The 13,050-nt window shown below is 40.0% G+C and overlaps 1 long non-coding RNA gene across 1 annotated transcript in view; it reads right to left on the reverse strand.

The window, feature by feature from the left end:
• Window positions 1-13,050, reverse strand: part of LOC106080774 (uncharacterized) — a 70,978-nt gene that overhangs the window by 40,217 nt on the left and 17,711 nt on the right. Inside the window, exon 2 of the long non-coding RNA XR_001220265.2 lies at window positions 4,895-5,442. This is a non-coding gene — a long non-coding RNA (uncharacterized LOC106080774). The remainder of the gene's footprint in view (window positions 1-4,894; window positions 5,443-13,050) is intronic.

The raw sequence follows: 13,050 nt of genomic DNA on the forward strand, positions 1-13,050 counted from the left end.
TGAAAGGGAGGCTTCCATTAACGGCTTTGACTCCCTTTCTGATTCCATTACAAATATTTTGGAGGATTTTCCAGAGAGTGAAATCATTGTTGCTGAGATGCTTCAATCGTCATGACATTTTAAGTTGATCAAGCCATATCCAACCGTCTGTCGTCGAAAGCACACTGACTTTCGAAGGAGTAAAGCTAGCCACTTGAAATGTTGCACAAATAGTTCTTACTAGTGTAGGTCGGTTGGGATTGTAAATGGGCTATATCGGTCCATGTTTTGATAAAGCTGCTATATAAACCGATCATGGATCTTGGCTTCTTGAGCCACTAAAGGCCACAATTCTTATCCGATTTGGTGAAATTTTGCATGAGGTGTTTTATTATGACTTCCAACAACTGTGCAGAGTATGGTTGAAATCGGTCCATAAACTGCCATAAACCGATTTTGAATCATGATTTCTTGAGCCACTAGAGGGCGCAATTCTTAACCGATCAAGCTGAAATTTCCCATGACGTGTTTTGTTACGACTGCCAGCAACTGTGCCAAATATGGTTTGAATTGGTCCATAACCTGATATGGCTGCCATCTAAATCGATCTGGGATCTTGACTTCTTGAGCCTCCAGAGGACGTAATTATTATCCGATTGGGCTGAAATTTTGTACAACGACTTCTCCTATGACCTTCAATACTCGTGGAGTTAAGAGGGTTCTTAAAAGTCTAGACGTAAATAAATCCCCAGGCCCGGATGGCATATCAACACTTGTCTTGCGCAAGTGTTCTTCGACGCTTGCTCGTCCATTACACAACCTTTTCAACCTTGCCTACCGTGCTGGAGTCTTCCCGGAATTACCGCTCTCTCCAAGTTTATGGAGAGCATGGGTTATCACCATCTCGTATGGTATTTGGAGTCTAATGGCCTTCATAGCGACCAACAGTATGGGGTCCGCAGAAATCGCTCTACGGGCGACCTGATGGCGGTGGAGGCGATCTATTCACCAGTTTGGTGAGAGTAAGGTCGTGCCACTGGATATATCTGGCATGGTGCACTGCTATCAAAGCTTGTTGCACTTCGCCCGATTTTTATCGAGCTTTCTAGAGAATCGTACTATTCGAGTCGTTATAGATGGGTTCTCTTCCGATGAATACAAACTGACCACAGGTTTGCCACAAAGCTCTGCCGTTTCTCTCTCTCGTTTTCTTGTTTTCATTGACGATTTACTGAGTCAGACTTCGACTCCAATCTACTCATTTGCGGATGACAGTAATCTCTGTCATTCATATTCATTCGACCATAGGCCAAGTCTCCATGAAATCTCATGGGAACAGGAGGCGGATTATGGATAATACACTCCGTCAGGACTTGCTGACCATTTCTGAGTGGGGTTGAATGAATAGAGTAGATTTTAATGCACGCAAGACGCAGTGCTGTTTGTTGTCTTACAAACGATTCGCTGACTCTTTACTATCGCCAATAACTATCGACGGTATGGATATTGGACAATGAATGGGTGTGAGAACACATTGTGATTCCCGTTGGGCAGAACATGTACTTGAAGTATCGAAAGAAGCATCCAGCATCGGGCATTCTTAAGCGGTGCAAGAACTAGTTCACTTCTTCTGACCTTCTTAATAGCTACATTACCTACATCAGGCCAAAGATGGAATACAACATGTATGGGCCGGGGCTCCGGGGACATCCTTGTAGCTACTCGATCGTGTCCAGAAGAGGGCGATAGTGGACAGTACGTTAACCAACTCTATTGTTGCCATATTCCATCGTTACTTTCATGGTGTGTGTTTCACTGATATTCGCCTTCTTATTCCTCACGGATGTTCGTCAGAAATACGATACCCTCCAGGAATTCACACCCGTTTGTGACTAATTGGCCAGCGGACCGAACAATGTACTACAGAGATAATTCCTTTTTATGGTGATAGACTGATTTGTATCGTATTTGGTTTGGAATTGGAAGTCATAACAGAACACCGCAACTGTACTTGGCACAGTTCTTGGCAATCATAACAGAACACTATATGCAAATTTTTGCTAAGTCCGACAAAATTTGCGGCTTCCAGGGGCTCAAGAAGTCAAATCGGGAGATCGGTTTATATGGGAGCTTTATCCAAATCTGAACCGATATGGCCCATTTGCAATCCCCAACGACCTACATCAATACTAAGTATGGTGCAAAATTTCAAGCGGCTAGCTTTACACGTTCGACCGCTAGACGGACGGACATCGCTAGATCGGCACAGAATGTCGAGAGGATCAAGAATATATATAACTTATGGGGTCCTAGATCATCGAGGTGTTACAAACGGAATGATCACATTTCTATACCCCATCCTATGGTGGTAGGTATAAAAAAGCAACAGAGAGCTATGTTAGGTCCCTTAACATTCATGTCGAAAACGGTTGAGATAGGTAACTATTTGTGTATAGCTGCCATATATACCGATCTCCCCATTTAAAGTCTTGGGGTCATAAAAGGCGTATTTACAACCCCATTTGCGATGAAGTTTGACACGATGAGTTGTATTTATATCCTCAACATCTGTATAAAATAAAATACCTCGGACAATAGCTTGATATAGCTCCCCCTATACTTATACCGATCTAGCGATTTAAGGTCTAAGACCCATAGAAGCCGTATTTAATACCTGATTTCGGTTAGCACCCAAAAGATCCGTATCGAATATAGTTCAAATCGGACAATATCTTGATACAACCCCCATATAGACCTATTTCCCGATGAAAAGTCTAGGGCTCATGGAAGCTGGATTCATTAGCCAAATTCGCTGAAATTTGGCATTGAGAGCAGTGCTAGGCCTTTGGTCGTCCATGCAAAGTATGGTACAGAACCATATTGGGATATGGGTGCCATATACCCCGATCTCCTGATTTACAGTTTTTCACCCATAAATGGTTTATTTATTACACGATTTCGCGTTCGACCCTCGACGTTCGTGTTGGGTTTGCGCGAAATCAGCCCATGATATCATATGGCTGCTACGTGCTCATAAATGGTGAATTTTCACGGGATTTTGTAGAAATGTGGATAATACATATGGTAGAACCGAGCCACACGTGACTGACTGATTAAGTTTCCTGTTGCGAATACGAGGGCTGCTATATAAGTTTCTGGCCTTTGTAAAATTCTTATGAAATTCATATGAAAATTAAAAAAAAATTTTAATTAATAAGTAAAAAGGTAGTAATTTGGGTTGGGCCGGCCCGAACTTTGGATACCCACCACAGCGGTTATAAGTATATAAAACATATCGTTAAAATCTGAGCCCATAGAAGCTATATCGAAATATGGTCCGATGTGAACCAAACTCGCCACAATTCACTATTCAAATGTCAGCAATATCGGGTATTAAAAGAATTTGATATGAGTTAAAGGGAGGCCACCGTAGCGCAGAGGTTAGCTTGTCCGCCTGTGACGCTGAACGCCTGGGTTCGAATCCTGGCGAAACCATCAGAAAAAATTTTCAGCCGTGGTTTTCTCCCTCCTAATGCTGGCAACATTTGTGTGGTACTATGCCATGTAAAACTTCTCTCCAAAGAGGTGTCGCACTGCGGTATGCCGTTCGGACTTGGCTAAAAAAATGGAGGCCCCTTATCATTGAGCTTAAACTTGAATCGCACTGCACTTATTGAAATGTGAGAAGTTTGTCCCTGTTCCTTAACGGAATGTTCATTGGCAAATTTTGCATTTATATGGTTTCAAGAACGAAAGTCAGGAGGTCGATACAATACAGTACAATACAGCTACATGTATCCAAATATGATTCGATCTGCACCAGATTGGGGAGAATGTGTAAGAGTTTTATAGAGCTCACTCCACTTAGTTTTAGCAAAATGGGGGAAAAATACCCTATTTATGGGTGAAAGACCTCCAATCGGTCTTTATGGGGGCTTTATCCAAAATTGGTCTGTTCTAAACCATACGGACGTCAAGGGTGTGAACACAGCTCGCTGTGTAAAATTTCGACCAAATCGGGCAATTAATGTGGCCTTGAAACCTTTCGGTCTATATGAGGGCTATATTGGAATATAAACCGATTTAAATCATATCTGACATAGAGGTGGAGAATCTTAGCACAAATAATTGTGCCACATTCCAGCCAAATCGGGATTAAATGCAGTTTCCATGGGCCTAAGACCCTAAATCGAGAGATCGGTCTATATGGGGACGATATTAAGGTGGGCCAAATCGGGTAATAAATGCATCTTTTTTGGGCCTAAGATCCTAAATCGGGAGATCGGTCTATATGGGGACGATATTAAGATGGAGACAATATTCAGCATGGATTTCGGGGATCTTAACACAAACCATTGTGCCAAACTGGGTAATAAATGTGGCTTTTATTGGCCTGAGACCCTCGTAATGAGTGCTTGAATTTTCAGCCAAAACACGAAAGTCATTTTTCTTCGTTAAACTTTCCATTATTTTGTCATCTGTAAACGAGGTTATCATAATTACAAGAAACATCTGCAGCATGAATGCATGGCACCACACCATATACCACATATGTACACATGTATATGTATATGTGTATGTGAGCATGTTCAATCTATATGGCGATAAGGCTTAACGGAATTTATTGATTGTAAATTTCAAAGATGGCAAATTCCATAAATTTCACTTTATTTAAATAATATGCTGGCATTTATGTACACACGTTCATGAGAGTGTATGTGTAAGGCATTACATGTAGCATCTCCATAAAATTTGATTTTACAATTAGCCCACCATTATTGCCATACGACACATTTCCACATTTCCACATTTCTTTAAGGCTCAATGAACCCACCACAAAATAGCATTACGATAATGAAGAGAAACAAGCAGAGATTAACTTCTCCCCTTGATTCTTGCTGGATGGCTGACTTACCTTTTGACGAGCTAATGTTTAATCCAATTATAATCCAATAACCGTCTGGCTTATTGGCTGCGTGCAGACTGCGCCCGAGTGTCTTGAAGTTCTTGCGACGGTGTCAAATATCCGCAAAAAACGGTCACATAATCCAGAGCAGAAAACTGCTTTTGCGATAATTTCATAAAATTTTCGAAAAGTATGAGAGGGAAGTTATCGAGGATATTTCAAACAGGCAGGCCTCAAAAAGTTAGCCTCCCCACATTCACTCACTACTAGAGTTTCGTTTTTTTTTTTTCAGAATAGGTATTTGTTGTTGTTGTTGATATTTGCACCTTATCGATATGAATTTTTTTTCTTTCCAGAGAAACAAATGGTTTTGGGATTTGTGGAAAAAATATTTTTCTTTCTGTTTTGCACTTGGAATTTATGTGGGACTGGTTTCTTTATTTTTTTGTTTTGTTTTTGTTGCCTTTAATTTGTTTCACACTTTGTTCCACGTTATTTACTGCACTTTATCACACATCTATCTGTCTCCCAATAATGAATCACTCACTGCCTCTAAACTGAAAAGAAGAGAGAGAGAGAGTGAGAGAGAAAATGAAAAACAACAAAACAAAGTAAGAAAAATAGAGCAAGTAAAAAAAAACATGAGAGATAAACAAATGATAAGAGGGCATGATACAACTATAAACTAACACAACACTGCCGATTCGAAAACAACAACAATAAAAACAAACAATGCAATGATACCACCGACCACCGACTATAACAGCAACAAAAACACCACGATAACAGAAGAATTTAATTATTCGTCATAAAACAAATTGTTTGCCGGGTGTAGACAGACCAGTGGAGTGCATTGAAGTGAAGCGAAGTAGTGGGTGCGTAGCAGGGTTGCCAAATTGAATGGCAATGCAACTCGAGAGGGTTTTTGTGCATGTTGCCAAATACATAGCTGACCTATCGAATTGCTTGAGAAAAAAATCAATGGCAGCAACAATTGTCTTTAAGAGTCTTTTTTAATCCATTCAAAGAGTCTAGAGCCAAAGTCTTACAAAGAATCACTAACCTCGATAACAAATTTAAAATATGAAAGAAAAAGAATATATGAAAGGTTAAATTGTTATTTTCGTGTTACATTTTTAATAACCTACACCATAGGATGCGGGTATACTAATTTCGGCATTCTGTTTGTAACAACTCAAAATATGCGTCTAAAACCCCATAGGGTATACATTTCCTTGATCGTCATGTCATGTCTGTCTGACGAAAGTACTCTAACTTTCGAAGGAGTAAAACTAGGCACTTGAAATTTCGCACAAATACTTTTTATTAGTGTAGGTCAGTTGGGATGGTAAATGGGCCAAATCGGTTCATGTTTTGTTATAGCTGTCATACAAACCGATCTTGGGTCTTGAATTCTTTAGCCTCTAAAGGGCGCAATTCTCGTCCGATTTAACTGAAATTTTGCAAGTGGTGTTTTGGTATCACTTCCAACAACTGTGCTAAGTATGGTTCAAATCGGTTCATAACCTGATATAGCTGCCATATAAACCGATCTTGGATTTTGACTTCCTGAGCCGCTGGAGGGCGCAATTTTCATCCGATATGGCTAAAATTTACCTTGAAGAGTTTTGATATGACTTCCAATAACTGTAATGAGTATGGCGCAAATCGGTATATATATAACCTAACACATATATACAATATATTAATCGATCTGGGGTTTTGACTTCTTGAGCCTCTAGAAGGCTCAATTCTCATCCAATTTGGCAGACGTATTTCGTTATGACTTTTAACAACTGTGTTAAATATGGTGCAAATCGGTTCACAACCTGATATAGTTGTCATATAAACCGATCTGGCGTCTTGACTTCTTGAGCGTCTAGAGGGCGCAATTCCTATCCGTTTTGACTAAAGTTTTGCACGAGATATTTTGATATGACTTCCAACACCTGTGCCAAATATTGTGAAAATCGGTCCGTAACCTGATATAGCTGCCATTTAAACCGATCTGGGATCTTAACTTTTTAAGCCTCTAGAGGGCGTAATTAATATACAATTTGGCTGAAATTTTGATCAACGGCTTCTCTCATAACCTTCAACATACGTGTCGAATATGGTCCTAATCGGTTTTTAGCCTGATACAGCTCCCATATACACCGATATCCCTTCTTTACTTTTTGAGCCGCTAGAGGGCGCAATTTTCATCAGATTTGGCTAAAATGTTTTGATATGACTTCCAAAAACTGTAATGAGTATAGCGCAAATCGGTATATAAGATGATAAAGCTGCCATGTAAACCGATCTGGGTCCTTGAATTCTTAAGCCTCTAGAGAGAGCAATTATCATCCGATTTAGCACAAATTTTGTACAACGGCTTCTCCAATGGCCCTCAACATATGTGTGCAATATGGTCGGAATCGATCTATAGCTTGATACAGCTCCCATATAAACCGATCTCCCGATTTAGCTTCTTGTTCTATCTACAATGTGGTGATTTGTTATAAAAAGTAAGTGGCAACTCTGTTGCCCTTTCTATCAAGCATGTGGGGATTAAAGTGCAACAAAAGAACAAAACCAGAGATGTTAAATGAAAAAAAAAAACGAATAAAGATATGTTGCATTCAAGTATAGGTTTGGCTCTCTAACTAGCCGCTCTTTTACCTTGCGTAGTGAATAAACACAGGCACGCATGCTCATTCAGTCACTCGTTCGCTTACTCACTGGTCATTTACAATATTTTGTCTGGCACTTAGGGGACCCCAAGTGCCTGAGAGGCGATTTAAAGTATAAACATAAGAATAAATAATGAAAGCAAACGATGGAACATCTTTTGTTTTGTTATTTGGAGGATAACTAGCGGTGAGTGGTCAGCAAAGAGGGTACAGCAGCCCTCACTTTGGCATGGGTAACTAAGGCCATCATGCTAAAAACAAAAACAATTTTGTTTTGTGATCTGACTGTATTTTGGGCATTTTATTTAGTTTGGTTGGAGTGCTTCCATCGGTCCGTCCGTCCATACGCCTTTGCGTCCAGTTTGACCATTCAATTCGTATTATTGTTGTATGTATGTAGGTACATTCAGCTCAGCTCAGTTCAGCTCAACTCAATTCACATGCAGTTGTCAATTTGGAGAATTTGAGCACGAAGAAGGAATCAAAGAATAACAACTAAATCTTGTTATTTTGAAGTTGATGTGAATGTTACTCAGGCTGTGGCTGTGGCTTTGGTTATGCCTGCTTATTGGATGACTACCCAGCCCGGGCATATAAATCAAGAGGTATTCTTTTTTTGTTTGTTTGTCTGTCTTCTTTGATCTTCCTTGCTTTTTGCTTTTCACATTAATGTTTTGCCTTGTCGTGCCTCTTCTCCTTTTTTGGTGATTTGTTATGTTTTTAGCATTCTGACGTGTATGCACGTTTGTGTGTTAATCGACAATGTCGGTTTCCTTCCTCTTTCCTTTTGCTTAATCACAAAAAAACATTGTGAAAAATTCGCAATAAATCCCCTGAGAAAAGCGACAAGAAACAACGCAACGCTACACACAATCACACCACAACAACTGAATGATAAAGCCATGATGAATTTGTGATTTCGCATTTCTTTTGTGCCTTGGCCATCTTTATTTCTTGGAAGAAGATACCACAAACGTTTCCAGATGAAATTGCGGGATTTTGCGGGAAACTGGTTTTGTGCCTTCCTAAAGTGACCAAGAAGGAGACAAAAACAATGAAAATTCCAACTTGGAGGAAACTCTTATGGTGGTAAGCGAAACTATAGGAACGGTTAGAATACGCTTGGAGGAATGTTAAATAGTTGCAGCTTTGCTCATCCATGTATAAATAATTTTCTTTAAAAGATGTGGTAAATAAGCATAGATGCAGAGATGAGTAGACTCCGTTATTTTTTTGGTTGCCTTACGTCGACGTCTGTCAAAAACAACAGCTGATTTTCAGCTGTAACATTTAAAAGGACAAGGTTTGGGTGAAAGAGGTAGGCTGGAATTATTTATTTAGATGTTGCCGGAACCTTTCTAACGTCGACGTCTGTCAAAACAACAACTGATTACCGGCTGTAGTTTTTTGAAACTGAACAATAAGAGAACAAAGTTTAGGTCAAAGTGGTAAGCTGCAATGATTAATTTATGTGTTGCAACAACCTTCCTCTCGCAGTTCATGTTGAATTGACACCCTTTTCGGAAATAGAATCAGTTGAGCGTAGTAAAATTTAGGTACAAAGTCATTTTATTTAGCTCATTGAACTAGTTAGTTAATCTACAAAGTTAATTGAATTCATAAAGTTCATCAGCTTGCCGAATCAGTTCATTCAGTTAGTTCATCAATGCAGATCTTTCACCGAGCCGATTGAACTAGTTCGTTCAATTCGTTCATCTACAAAGTTAATTGAATTCATAAAGTTCATCAGCTTGCTGAATTAGATCTTTCGGTTAGTTCATCAATTCAGATCTTTCACTGAGCTGCTTTTTATTTACACGATTTTACTTAGCTCGGTTGCAATTTATGGGAATGCCATCTCCTAATGAGGAGTAAGATTAAGGAACTCAGATCAAACAGAACCGCAGCACTCTGGTGGAATGACTCAATCAATGAACACAGACATGATTGCATGCGGAAAAGCAGAAGCACTACGGAGCACCTTACCAAAAGCAAAAGAGAAAAATGTGAAGAACTAAGAAAGGATCTCAACCGAGACACATGGGGACTTAGATACAAATTTGTAATGAAAAAGGTTGGAACGAAAAGCCCAAATACGGAGATGGGTGACAAAACAGTGGACCACCACCATCAGGAGACAAAGATTCTACCAGTGCGAAGACATAACTACATGCTGTCTAAGCAATACCTTTTGGGCTGTTATCGTAGAGAGCATCCAAATCACCATCTTGTGGATAGATATCCACCGCCCAGAAACATTGAGGTAGATCTACATGATCTAGAGCGTGAGGTTCAGCGCTACAAGAGAGAACCTCTAGATCAAGCGAGTCTAAACAACATTCATGCAGACACGGTAGCAGATGCGGTAATTGGCTACCGGGTGAATGTAGTCCTTCGAGAACGACCGCCACCCATTGCACCCGAAGAAATCGACCTCCCCCGGCAAACCAGAGTGGTTCTGGCTCAATTGCGTTCCGGCAGATGCAGCCGCCTCAATTCCCACAGAGCTAGGATTGATGCCGACGTGCAAGATGTATGTCCCGATTGAAACCAGGGACCGCAGACCCACTCGACTCAGACCCAGATCCCTGTGGACGCACCCCCTATTAGTCGCAGAGTTCCTGGGTCTTGACACTCAACAGAATCAAGCAGACGAAAGATATGGGTTGCCCAAAAAGTAATTGCGGATTTTTCATATAGTCGGCGTTGACAAATTTTTTCACAGCTTGTGACTCTGTAATTGCATTCTTTCTTCTGTCAGTTATCAGCAGTTACTTTTAGCTTGCTTTAGAAAAAAAGTGCAAAAAAAGTATATTTGATTAAAGTTCATTCTAAGTTCTATTTTAAAAATGCATTTACTTTCTTCTAAAAAATCCGCAATTACTTTTTGGGCAACCCAATAGATCACAATAAACTGCTACAACAACAAAAAAATGCGGAATATTATAACCGCCCTCTTCCCTGAACACGATGCAAGACTAAACGATGAAAATATTGGAATGGACACACACTCCCGCATTCACACAATAACTCCAACTCGCTGCATGTGGCCTTCAAAGCAGAAAAGCGGCCGACCCCGACGGAGTCCTAGTAGAAGTCGTGAAAACCAGACCAGAAATGCTTTTGAACATCAATAACAGATGTCTTTCAGAACGAATATTCCCAAATGCATGGAAACAACAAAGGTTGGTTTTGATCAGCAAGGGGAAAGGTGATCCGGAATCGCCATCGTCTTACCGGCCACTTTCTATGCTGGACACAATAGGCAAGCTGTTGGAGCAATCGGATAAGAATTACGCCCTCTAGAGGCTCAGAAAATCAAGATCCGAGATTGGTTTATATGTGGGTTATATCAAGTTATAGACCGATTTAAGCCATTCTGGGAACTGTTGTTGGAAGTCATATAAAAACATCACAAGCTAAATTTCAGCCAAATCGGATAAGAATGGCGCCCTCTAGAGGCCATTCCCGACACGGCTGTTGGAAGTCAACACAAAACAGTTCGTACAAAATTTTAGCTAAGTCGGATAAGAACTGCCCCTTCTAGAGGCTCAAGCATTCAAGATCTAAGATCGGCTTATATGGGAGCTATATCAGGTTATGGACCCATTTACACCATTTCTAGCACTGTTGTTGGAACTAAGAAAAAAAAACCTCGTACAAAATTAAAGTTAAATCGAATAAGAGTTGCGCCCTCTAGCGGTTCAAGAAGCCAAATCAGGGCAACGGTTTATATGGTAGCTCTATCAAAATATATAAAGATTTGGCCCATTTACAATCCCAACCGACCTACATTAGTAGGAAGAGTCTGTGCTAAATTTCAATCTTCTAATTTTGCTTATGCAAATTTGCCCATGAAGATGCCATTAAGGGTCAAACTACTCCCATATCAATGATTGCTGTCCGATTCAAATTTTAGCTCAATGGTAAGGGGCCTCTTTTTTATAGCCGAGTCCAAACGGCGTGGGCAAAGTACCTCACAAATGTGGCCACTATTAGGAGGGGATAACCATCACTGAACAAATGTTCAGATGTTCTCGCAAGGATTCGAACACAGGGTTTTAACGGACATGCTAACCTCTGTGCTACGGTTGCCTCCAAGCTTCTAGTTTTGCTCCTTTGAATGTTTGCGTGCTATCGACAAACCGAGCGATCAAGATATATGAGGGCCCATCGCGTTTTTGATTCTTGGGATGGTACTGAGCAAAAAAATCTACTACACCATATGTCTACGGTGACAATCGAGCCCCCAGATTTTGATTTCTCAGACGTTTCTTGGATATTTTGGTCTATAACAGCCAAACTATTGAGATTTTCGATCGATCCGCCATGATTACTACAATATTTATCTACTGTTGAACCGTATACGGCTCAACGTACATTTGAAGAATATTGAAGTTTAAATCCCATTTGCGGCAACTGATAGCATGTGTGGGGCATGCGGGAAAGATGATGAGACGTTGAAGCATTTTCTTTGTCATTGTCCGGCTTTCGCGTCTAACAGGTATCGGCACTTAGGTGGGGACACTATACCAGACATGAACCAACTTAAGGGAGTGACATAGAAAACAATTATGGATGTTGTAAATAAAACGCATTTCCTAATTTAGATTTTATTTTTCGAGGTTACTTTTTTCGTGTATTTAGAGCGCACAACAAGCCGATTACTGGATTAGGTGTATGTCCATAGTGGAATGGGGCGGACTAATATATGCACCCTGTTTTCAACCTAACCTAACCAAAGCTTATCCCATCTAAAGGTACTTCAAATCGAGTTGCTACTTAGCCACAGTGTTATCCATATTACCTGGTATATCGGACATTGTATTATGTGGCTGTAATACATAAATGCAAATTTTGCCCGTGAACTAGTTGTTATTCGACTGTGTATATAACTGTAGATTGATTTTGAAGTCATCCAGAATCCAACGTCAACATCGTAGATCATAAACCTGCAATAAACTTTCATTTAACATGGATCGCCCAGGTGTTGGCATATGTAAACGCAAATATTTTGATGAGTTTTTTCAGTATTTTTACTATAAAATTGCAATGGTTTGAGATTATGAAATAAATTTAGATGTTTTTATATCTACCTATGAAGGATGTGGGTATATTCATGTTGTTATTCTGTTTGCAACACACCTAAGTATCCATTTCCGACCCTATATAGTATATATATTTTTGATCAGCCTAAAAATCTAAGACGCTCTTGCCCTGTCCATCCGTCTGTCTGTTGAAATCACGCTACAGTCTTTAAAAATAGAGATATCGAGCTGAAACTTTTCACATTTTTTTTCTCCATAAGCAGGTTAAGTTCGATGATGGTTCATGTTATGAACCGATTTGGAGCATACTTGGCACAGCTGTTGGAAGTCGTAATAAAACACCCCATGTAATGTTTCAGCTAAATAGGATAAGAATTACACCTCCTAGAGGCTAAAGGAGTCAAATCAGAAGATCGGAAGAAGATTTCAATCCCATCTAAAGCTC

This window comes from Stomoxys calcitrans, chromosome 4 (genome assembly GCF_963082655.1).
Source record: "Stomoxys calcitrans chromosome 4, idStoCalc2.1, whole genome shotgun sequence".
NCBI lineage: Eukaryota > Metazoa > Arthropoda > Insecta > Diptera > Muscidae > Stomoxys > Stomoxys calcitrans.